The sequence below is a fragment of the Malaya genurostris genome, chromosome 3 (genome assembly GCF_030247185.1).
Source record: "Malaya genurostris strain Urasoe2022 chromosome 3, Malgen_1.1, whole genome shotgun sequence".
Lineage (NCBI taxonomy): Eukaryota > Metazoa > Arthropoda > Insecta > Diptera > Culicidae > Malaya > Malaya genurostris.
In genome coordinates this window covers 195,118,123-195,129,802 of record NC_080572.1, presented here as the reverse complement: position 1 = coordinate 195,129,802, position 11,680 = coordinate 195,118,123, and the positions used below count along the sequence as shown (strand labels likewise).

General features: G+C 35.6%; 1 protein-coding gene across 3 annotated transcripts in view; it reads left to right on the top strand.

Moving 5' to 3' along the window:
- The first annotated feature begins 492 nt into the window (after positions 1-492).
- LOC131435452 (uncharacterized) overlaps positions 493-11,680 on the top strand; it is a 69,360-nt gene continuing 58,172 nt past the window's right edge. The window contains exons 1-2 of one of the 3 annotated variants that reach the window (XM_058603350.1): positions 493-689; positions 885-1,116. The gene's annotated coding sequence lies outside the window, so the exon portion shown is untranslated. Of the gene's footprint in view, positions 829-884; positions 1,117-11,680 lie in introns of all 3 variants that reach the window. The other 2 variants (XM_058603352.1, XM_058603351.1) reach the window with 2 other exon arrangements.

The window sequence follows — 11,680 nt, the reverse complement described above, 5'->3', positions numbered from 1 at the left end:
CAGAGGATGTGCGGCATGACGATCGTGATCAATACTCGCGCACCATCGACTTGGTACCCACACATTTTTCACACATTTGCGCTGCGCAGTGTGATTGCGATGATCGGTTTATTATACAAACAAGTGGAATTAGACGCACGGCTAGGGCTGATCAATTTGTTCGAATCGATCCATCAGTGATACCGTTCGGGTTCTGACTTCCCGGTTGATTCCAGAGGTCACTATTTTCCCAGCATCTGCAACCATCCAAATCCATCGATCACCCCCAGGGACCCACACTCGCGCATGATCGCTCCGGATGTACCTATGTGAGTGATCGCAGGATTCCACGTACTTGTTTCGCTCGTTCTCGATCGCCGCCGACGCCGCTGTCTCGCGTTTCTAGTCCCGGACGTCAGGCAAAGCTTCGTGTTTCGTTTCAAGTGTGCTTACGCCTCGCACCCCGCACGCCCTGAGGTCCGGTGCGCAATGTTTCGTGCGATGTAAATTTTTGCTTTAGTTATATTTTAATCACTCGCGACGACGGTCGATCGTAGTTCAACTGCCCGTTTTGGTTCGAACGCGCAGTCACTCCTGCATTTCATCCCAGTTTCCTTTGCCCAGTCGGGGAAAACGAGGACCGTTTTGGTGGTTCTTTTTTTGTGATTTTTGTTGTAAATTTTTCTCGGAACGTGCGGCCCTTCGTTAATGTGAGTGCCATTTCTCCTTTTTATTGTTGCTTGTAACTGAACAGAAGCAATTTTTGCACTGCAAACAGAACAGATGTCGCGAAAGTGATCATCATTTCGAACGGAATCGAGCTGTGCTTCCCGAAGAAACTCGCCAAAGGTGCTGACTGTTTCATTTTTTTTTTTTTTTCATTTCAATTTATTATTCACGTCCAGTTTTACGACCGTGTGCCGCGGTGGAATTTGTTTGCCATTTGGATTTGCAGATACAAGAAAAAAGTCTGCTGTTTAGTGCCCGGCGAAAGGAGAATAGAAAATTCGCAGCAGGTTTTAAAAATAAGAATACGCGATTTCTTTAATCGGAAACGCAGCAACAGCAGCAGCAGTAGTGTCACGTCCGGCAGGAGCGAAACTTTGCGTTGGAGTAAACAGCGGTACCAGACAGTGTGTAAGTACACCATCATGGTCGGAATGATTAATTAGCGGTGATGGGATAATGATGGAAAGCTGCTAGTACTTTTGAGAACAGTCCACTGGAAACGGTTTCCAATATTGAGTGTGAAAAACTGACGCCAGATCACAGCTAGAGTGGTGCATGAGGTGGATTTCGTTTCGGTATTTCAACAAATTGATCTCATTATCGTACATAAACCTGATCTAACAGTTACTAGAAAACGAATTTGTCTGGATTTAGATTAAATTTGATATTGTGATACATTGATTGCGAAATGTGTAAGGTTTTCGAACAATTTCGGAGGGTAAGAATATGTTATAAAGGAAGATGTAGAAAAAATTTCACTTAAGAATCTAATGAATTATGAACTACATTCAACACATTTTGTTTAACTTAATTGTAAACGAAGCATATATTACAAGGTATGGAACATAAACTTTCCAATTCCAATAGAATTTCCAAGAACCAAACCAGAGAATATGAAATTCCAGGGATAGGCAAAATAAAAACTCGCTTTCATTCAATTAAGGTGTACGTGGCATCGAAGAGGTTGTAAGAAATCGATTCGACATTCTAAAGAAAAACAATGAAACACAAGTTTTAATCCACCTAGTGGTGTGATGATGCGTTTCTCATACAACTTATACTTCCTTGAATATTACCAGAAGATTCGTCAAATAATTTTTCATTCCGAATGAAAACAAGAATTGACTAAGTTCCGTTTTCAGAGTTTTTGAGCATTATTCCCAGTACCTTCGGAGCCGAGAACTAAGGACCGATGTAGTTGAAATAGATGCGTTTGGATACTACGTGGAATGAAAAGTCCCGGGTCTCTCACAGCAAAGACGAGAATAGTTTCGAACCTTGTATATTTTTGCCTTGCCGATCCCCTAGATGGCCCTATACTAAATCACATGACAATTTATTCACTAGTGTTTGAATAACAGCTTATCGTGTCAGACGAGTTCTAGTTTTCATCAAGCTATGGAAAAAGACGAGTTTCGTGTCCTGATAAAACAGCAACGGTGAAAGATTAGTCCACCACTCCTCGTATTCTCCAGACCTTGCCCCTAGCGATTATTATCTAATTCCAAATCGCGGTTTCTCCAGGGAAAGAAATCTGACTCTCTGCGGAAAACCGGAAACTTCTTGCTAAACTTCGGAAACGCAATTTAATCAACTTTTGCTTTATTATTCAGTTGGGTTGAGTTGAGTTGAGTGGAGAAACCCTAATCAAGAGCAGTGTTTTCGAATAAAGTTTAGAAAGGGCCGAATAACCGGAGCTGGTGCTGGTCAGACTCGAGTTGTTCGAGAGCTTTCACTAGATTGGGAAATGTTAGCTAGAATACTGTACTGCTTCTCTCGTCTGAACGGTGAAATCATGTTTGCAGGTCTCGGTTTCTTTCGAAATCACCGTAATATGAAGCATTTCATAAAGGCCTGTTAGGTCCCAATGGTTACCCATTGTTTTCGGGGTAGTGACCGGAATCAACTACTTCAAAGTAGCGACGCATTTGTCGTGTGATTATTTCGTTTGAGAAATTCACTGGATTATTTACAGAATAGCAACAAATTGCCTGCCAGGGGACGGGTATAGCGTGATGGGTTAGTCGATACCTTTCACGCAGCCCACCACCTGGGTTCGATTCCCAACCCCGTACATAGTGTCAGAAAGTTTTTCTGGCTCGAAGAGGCGAATGACATTATGGTTAAAACCTCTATAATCAAACCAAAAAAAAATTCTTGTCAATTTTTTTTTACTTATACCCTTTTTCATACCTAAATAATTTTTTTTTAATAATTTTTTTTATTACATCTTCTTTTAAATCAGTTTTTGATGAATATTGCAAAATTTCAAATTTCTAAAATAACTAAAAAATCCATGAAAATATTTTTTTATAGACAGCAGCAACGAATTGCATGCCAAACAATTTTTTTAATCAACTTTGATCACTTTTTACTTTTGCAGTTCTTTCAAAATCTGTTTTCGATCAAGAGCCAGATAAATATGCTAGATTTACCACGTATGAAAAATTGTGAAAACTACAGATCATAAAATTTTGGAAAATTTCAACTTTCTAAAATCACCAAAACAATTCATGGAAATACTTTAAAATTTAAAATAAAAATTTACTCATAAACATTTTAAACATTCAAAATTACTTTTTTCGGTTTTTTAACGATATCAAACTAACTGGAGATTATAAGAGGAGAAAGAATATGAAATCATAGAGCCATAGTACTCAAGGAAGAGCAAGGATGTGAAGAATAAAGTGCGGAAAAGTGAGACGTGACAAGGGTCATTTAAGTAAGCAGAAGGCTTCTCGTATCTAAACTTTTACTTTCTACCAGAGGAGTCGAACTTAGGCATCTTAGCGATACGAGTTATCCGAGTCTCTGATATGTCAGAAAGTAAAGGCAAAGGTCATTTGCCATTTACTGTCCGAACCGGCAAAAGTGAAGTTACGAGAAGTTGTCACATTCTGCCCACGACGGTTTCTCACACAATGTGTTTTTCATTGTGTTGATATTTTCTCATACAGTTAGTTATAACACCGGAATGCCGGAAAAAAAAATCAAAATTACTGGGTTTGGATTCCCTCACAATCGGTAGCAACAAATTGCTTGCCAAACGATTTTTTTACTTTACCCTTTTTATGCCTAAATAATTTTGTCGTGAATATGACTTACTTTACTATGGGGCGCCTTTTCAAAATTAGCCATATGGAAGAATGGGCAGAACTTAATCGTGAATATCTCGACTTGTATTAATGGCAGCAACATAATTCATAAACTATTTCATCAAAAATATGATCAGGAATTTAGGAAAATATTCTGAACAGTGTGAGATAACCATAAACAACTCAAAAATTAAGTTATCTGAAAATTTTGAAACAACGCGGAAAACTCTTTACATTTGCTTGGGTTTTTCGCGCAAGGACGACGATTTTGAGGTAGTCAGGCACATCTTCAACTGAACGTTATAAAAGGGGAACCGTGATCGAAAATCGATCATTTCTTCTTGTGCGTTGGATGGAAGCAGACGTCGGGGCGAGAAGGCACTGCGAGCGGATGTGTCGGTTTGTTCGCGAAGCTATTTTCAATTCAAGCAAGAACAATCGCATCATCTGCTGGTCGTTTGTATTGGAGAGAAAGAAAACAATAACGAATAGTGGACAACATTATATAAAATCAACCATTCTAATGGCTCTGAATATTATCTAAAGAACTATTAAGATTACTTCTTTGCTAATCGAAGGTAAATATCATCAAGTTAGTGAAAATCCAAAATGATTTGATTTGGTTCGTGCATTTTTCGCTGTGCGAAAATCGTTCGAGAATAATGTTCCGAACTGTGCTAAAGATCGTAGAGAATTCCACAATCTGGTCCTTCTAAAAGTCAGAAATGAATCCTGTACAGCACCTTGATAGTATCTTTCAATGAAATATGCAAATCCGAAATGAGATAATCGACGTCAAAAATCGTTTAAAATTTTAGTAGTGAAAAGGGGGAAAGTTTCGCAATTCACACAATCGATCAACTATCAATTCGAAATCGAAGGTGTAAAGAAATCATGTCAGTTTAATTCGTATTCACGACATCCAGTTATGTCTCTAACATTACACACCCGTACTTTTTTCTCCATAATTTTAATCGCTTTGTTTTTTTTGCAATTCTCCTTCAATCATATTTTGATGAAGATTGTAAAATTTAAAATTTCTAAAATAGCTAAGAAAATTCGGGGAAATATTTTTCAATTTAAAATAAAATTTTTCATAACAAAATAGAAATTACTGGATTTGCCAGAGAAACTTCGGAAAAATTCTTCATAGTCTGCAGCAACAAATTACTTGCCCAAAAATCACTTTTTAATTTTGCAGTTCTATTAAAATCTGTTTTTGATCAAGAGCCAGATAGACATAAATGTATGAAATAGTGTAAAAAACTACTGATCTTAAAATTTTGGAAAATTTCAACTTTCTAAAACTATTAAAAATACATGGAAGTGCGTAAAAATAAAAAAAAACCTAACAACATAAAAAATTACTGGATTATTTCCAGAAACTTCGGAAAAATTGTTCATAACCGACAGCAACAAATTGCTTGCAAACATTTTTTTTTAAATCAATTTTGATCACTTCAATTTTGCAGACCTTCTTTAAAAATCAGTTTTCGATGACGAGTCAGCTAGATCATGAATGTATGAAAAATTTGCAAAAATTTAAAAAATCTTCCAATCATTAAAAAAATTTAATCGAATTGAAGAAATTTTTCTGAAGAAGATTTCGGAAAAAAAACGGAGAAAGCTTTCTAGTAAGCAGAAAAAATGATAAAATATTAAAAGAATTTAAATATGAAATAAAAAAATTAATAACATTCCGATAGACCTGAGAAGTCTAAGAGAAATATAAAAAACTTAAAAGTTGAGAAATTCTTAAAAGTTCTTGAAATTGTACAAAACTAATCTAAAATTGTAGGAAAATGAATAAAAATCTTTAAAATATGAAAAGAGGAAAATACAAAACAGAGATTTTCGTCGAAAGCTGAGGTCATTGCAAAAACGGAAGCTTATTTTGAAGTCCTTAACTAATTTATTTGATTAAAATGGATAACAATGGAAGATCTATGAGTCGAGTGTATCACTGTAGATGGAGATTATAGGGGAAGGTGTTCGGTTTCCAGCACCCCACCGTAACTTTTGACAGAAAGCATATAGCGTCATTCCGACAAATGTCATGTGTGTGTGTGTGTGTGTGTGTTATAGTAGCATGTTCTTTTTGTGCCGAATAACGAAACAAACAGACGCTTGTACTTTTTGCTGCACTCAAAACAAATTTTAATTACGTGGAAATAAACACCAAAGTTGTTTCTGACTTTTTATAGTATTATAAATTGAAGAGCATCAATCGAAAAGGTGAGTGGATTGAATATTTATTAAGTGAAATCGATCTATTTCGTGATTTAATACCGGATGCTATCGAAATTTTCGCAACCAAAGTTTTATGTAGTAATTTTCAAAACGTCTACCGATTTCGATTACCCGTACCCCAAGGTATTCAGTTACCGACACCCAATTTATTCCACAAGTCGTACAAAACTGATATGCAGAGATGCCAAATCTGCAAATGCCGACATTCGTTAGAACTTACAGACTTTTTAAAATTGGCGCGATCTTTTTTGTTTTTGCTAGCAAAACTTATTGTACTAACTGGCATCTCTGGTGATATGCAACACGTGGACAAATTGACAGCTTCAAAACATCCGTCATATAAGTAAAATAAGTAGATAAGAAGCTAGGAAAATTCAGCTGCCGTAACGTATTCAATGTCGCGAAGCCGGTGGAAGGCCGGCCAAATCAACACCAGAGGCACCACCATCCAAACCATCGGCCAAGAGAGCCAAGGCGAAGTCACCATCAAGCAATGAAGACTTTTGTCCAAAACGTTTCCGAAAAGAACAAATTCCGTTTTTTCTTTGAATAATTGCAGTTTTTACTTACACAGAAAAAAATTATGAATTTTACAAACGATACAAATCAGAACTACTTTTTTTTTTTTTTTTTTAAATAACTATTTATTGGAATATGAGTTAAAATTAAATTATTAAGATTTAAATTGGGTGTTCAGCCACAAGTGGTGACTTTTCAGCCCTGTTATATATATATATATATATATATATATATATATATATATATATATATATATATATATATATATATATATATATATATATATATATATATATATATATATATATATATATATATATATATATATATATATATATATATATATATATATATATATATGATTTGGTTATTACCATGAAGACATCATTTGCTTCCGCAATTCTGAGATTTTTGTGTAGGGAAAATTCTAAACCTACTTGTATTGTGTAATGGGGAAAAGGAACTTATATACTAACTTACTAACTAATACAGAGCGCGAATCGATTCAATTGAAGATTGCATCGATTTTTGTCGGAATTTGCTTATAATATTATGTGACATTACATCTAATGGTTCTATATTTGTGAGTCTGTGTAACTCATTTGTACTAAACCAGGGAGGACGCTTCAGAATCATTTTCAGAATTTTATTCTGAATCCTTTGAAGCGTTTTCTTCCTGGTGGAACAACAGCTTGACCAAATTGGTACCGCATAAAGCATGGCTGGTCTGAAAATTTGTTTATAAATTAACAATTTGTTTTTTAGACAGAGCTTAGAATTTCTGTTTATAAGAGGATATAAACATTTAATATATTTATTACACTTTGCCTGGATTCCTTCAATGTGATCCTTGAAAGTGAGTTTTTTGTCATACGTTAAACCTAAGTATTTAGCTTGATCAGACCATGTCAATTCCAAGCCATTCAATTTGAGAATGTGATTATTGTTTGGTTTAAGAAAAGAAGCTCTTGGCTTGTGAGGAAAGATAATTAATTGCGTTTTTGCTGCATTTGGTTTAATTTTCCATTTTGACAGATAAAAATCAGAACTACTTAATTTTTCAAATGAGGCATTATTCCACTCGCAGAGAATTCTACACGCTCCGAATGTAATTTACACTTGGCTACAAAGTGCCGTTGTACAGATATGAGCTCTGTGGTTCAGTCAAGTAACCGACGTGCTTGTGATCTAATGTTTCTCGGTTCAAGTGGCGCTGCTGCTAACGATCTTTAGTTTTTTATTTCATTCTAATTCAAGCCATGTAATTTTCAAATCACACAATTTCACATGTTCTTGAATAAAAATTTGTGTGAACTGCGACGCTCCATTTATGTGCATCTTATAAGATGTAAAATCACAACATGTTTTCGAACTGTGTATATTTTTCCATTTTCAGCGAAATTTCATGGGGTGCCGGTAACCGAACACCTTTTTTGAATTTATCACTTAACTAAATTGATGATAAAGTTTTCCCAATCAAATAGATCAACTTGGTTGCTTAATCAGTTGTTGCTTAGGGACTTTAGCTTTCCATTGATGTATATATGTCCGCATAATGTGCACTTAGTCAGAAGTTATAAGTTAAAAATAAGAGAGTGCCGGAAACCGAACACTCTCCCCTACAGAAGAATAAAAAAGTTTTCATGGTAACAAAACGACTTTTTCTTTGTTAGGCCCGGGATTTCTAATTCCATGTAGTAATCTACAGTTTGAAACCAGTTACAGCCAAATTTGAAAAAAAATTCGTTTGCTTGTATCGTCGCACTGAATGATGGTTCGAAATTTCAAACACACTTCACCCAGTAATTCCAGAGTCGCTTCGAATATAGTCAATAGCAGCCAATAAGGACCGTAATACCTTTCATTTGAGCCGAAGTTTACGAAAATTGGTTTAGGCATCTCTGAAAAAATGAAGTAAGTTCCGTGTTTTAAGTTTTTGGACTTTCGGAACCAGAACATATCGGAAATAAAATTTCCTGACTAAACACGCACAAAATATGAATTATAAGGCTAGTTCAGAAAACGTTTTTCGCTTTAACGTCGTCATGTATTAAAAATTACAAGTGAAATCATTTGCTTTACTTATCACACTGTAACTCCGGAACTGAATACCATTCCGTTCCAAGATAACGCAGATTTCATTCCCAGAACCTAAGTACAAATTCAAGATGCAGAATTCAGGTTCATAATCCATGTCGAAAATTCATTTCCAGAATCCTAGTATTGGGCGAAAATCTAGAATTCATGTCCAAAATCCAGTTCTATGTTATTATTCAGATCCAGAACCCAGGTCCCGAATGCTGGTCCAGATTCAAGGTTAAAAATCCAAGTCCAGAAATCGGGTACAGAGTCCAGGTTCTGAATTAACGTTCACGAATCAAGTCCAGAACTCCGGATTCTAGAACCAGAATCCAAGTTCAAAATCCAAGTTCAAAATCCAAGTTCAAAATCCAAGTTCAAAATCCAAGTTCAAAATCCAAGTTCAAAATCCAGTTCTCAATTTAGAATCCAGGTCCAAAATTTATTTACAAAATCCAATTCCAGAATAGATTTCGAATTCATGTCCAGAGTTCAGATACGGAATCTAGATTTATTTTAAGATCTAGAATTCAAGTCCAGAATCCAGAACTCTTGTCCAAAATCCAAGTCAACCCACTTAAAACCGATTCTCGAGCTCGACATATTGACATGCCGAATTAGATCGGCAAAACGACATTTTACTGATTCTTCAGTAATTCACATGCTCTTCTCCGAAATTCGTTTCAGTAGTATGCTGATATCTTGGTAAAGCGCATTCTTTTGCCGAAGTTACTGTTTCACAACAGTAATATTTGCTAAGTGGAAACCGGAATTGGAACTGCTCAAATGATCTTGTCGTACAATCAGTTGAAAAATCGGATGTGGAACTTAATCCATTCAGGTTTTTGAGTTGGTTTCACAAGCAGTAATATGAATTAATTTCACATCCCCTACAAAAACATGTTGAATCAACTGTCTAACATATCTAACAAAAATAACCGATATGAAGCAATTGTGAAACATGCCAATTATAACAAGTTTTAATTGTTACTTGGGATTATACTATGCAGAGCTTGTCAGTAAACAACAAATATACCGAAATCAGCAAATCTATTTGCCGAGATTTCGCACAATGAGTTAGCTTTAACTGAAACTTGGTGAGGCACTTAAAGACTGTCCCAGAAAGTATGGACGCACTTTGATTTCGTTATAAATAATTCATAAGTGTTAGATATTCAAATTTTATTCGATATACTGATAATATTAGACTACAAAAACAGAATATTATTCTCAACATTTGCTACTCAGCCATTGTAGACTAGCTGGCGCACCTTCTTACACTTGCCCTTCTCGCACGGTATAATATTGTGGTCCCGGCAAAGATTTGTAATCGAGTTTCACGTAGGTTTCGTCGTCAATGATTATGCAGTTCAAATTTCCAGCAAGAATCGTATCTGATCTATGCTTCTGGTGTCGGACTACGTTTTGGTTATATTTGCTTCTTATAGATTCGAAGATTCAAACGTTCTTTAGAACGAAGAACATTTGACTTCGAAGTGCCCACTTTTTTGGCCACATCCTGAACTGAAACCTCCTTCTTTTGCTCGAACGCCTTCAGTATACGTTTATCCAACTGAGGGTTAGCAGGACCTTACAATTTATTTACAAAATCCAATTCCAGAATAGATTTCGAATTCATGTCCAGAGTTCAGATACGGAATCTAGATTTATTTTAAGATCTAGAATTCAAGTCCAGAATCCAGAACTCTTGTCCAAAATCCAAGTCAACCCACTTAAAACCGATTCTCGAGCTCGACATATTGACATGCCGAATTAGATCGGCAAAACGACATTTTACTGATTCTTCAGTAATTCACATGCTCTTCTCCGAAATTCGTTTCAGTAGTATGCTGATATCTTGGTAAAGCGCATTCTTTTGCCGAAGTTACTGTTTCACAACAGTAATATTTGCTAAGTGGAAACCGGAATTGGAACTGCTCAAATGATCTTGTCGTACAATCAGTTGAAAAATCGGATGTGGAACTTAATCCATTCAGGTTTTTGAGTTGGTTTCACAAGCAGTAATATGAATTAATTTCACATCCCCTACAAAAACATGTTGAATCAACTGTCTAACATATCTAACAAAAATAACCGATATGAAGCAATTGTGAAACATGCCAATTATAACAAGTTTTAATTGTTACTTGGGATTATACTATGCAGAGCTTGTCAGTAAACAACAAATATACCGAAATCAGCAAATCTATTTGCCGAGATTTCGCACAATGAGTTAGCTTTAACTGAAACTTGGTGAGGCACTTAAAGACTGTCCCAGAAAGTATGGACGCACTTTGATTTCGTTATAAATAATTCATAAGTGTTAGATATTCAAATTTTATTCGATATACTGATAATATTAGACTACAAAAACAGAATATTATTCTCAACATTTGCTACTCAGCCATTGTAGACTAGCTGGCGCACCTTCTTACACTTGCCCTTCTCGCACGGTATAATATTGTGGTCCCGGCAAAGATTTGTAATCGAGTTTCACGTAGGTTTCGTCGTCAATGATTATGCAGTTCAAATTTCCAGCAAGAATCGTATCTGATCTATGCTTCTGGTGTCGGACTACGTTTTGGTTATATTTGCTTCTTATAGATTCGAAGATTCAAACGTTCTTTAGAACGAAGAACATTTGACTTCGAAGTGCCCACTTTTTTGGCCACATCCTGAACTGAAACCTCCTTCTTTTGCTCGAACGCCTTCAGTATACGTTTATCCAACTGAGGGTTAGCAGGACCTTTTTTGTCGTGAATACGACTTACTTTACTATGGGGCGCCTTTTCAAAATTTACCCTCTGAGAGTGTGATAAGTTTTTGATCGTGAATATATCTTGTTGTATCTAACGAATCAACATAATTTTTGCTACAGGCTATCGGAAATATGATCACAATTTTATGTTAAAATTTCCAGTTGTGTGACAAAATCTCAAACAATGCAAATTCATAAGGCGCGTTTGCCTTTCTCGTATTTTTAAAGCTCATAGCTCTGTGAAAGGAGTTATATAATTTAACTACCAATA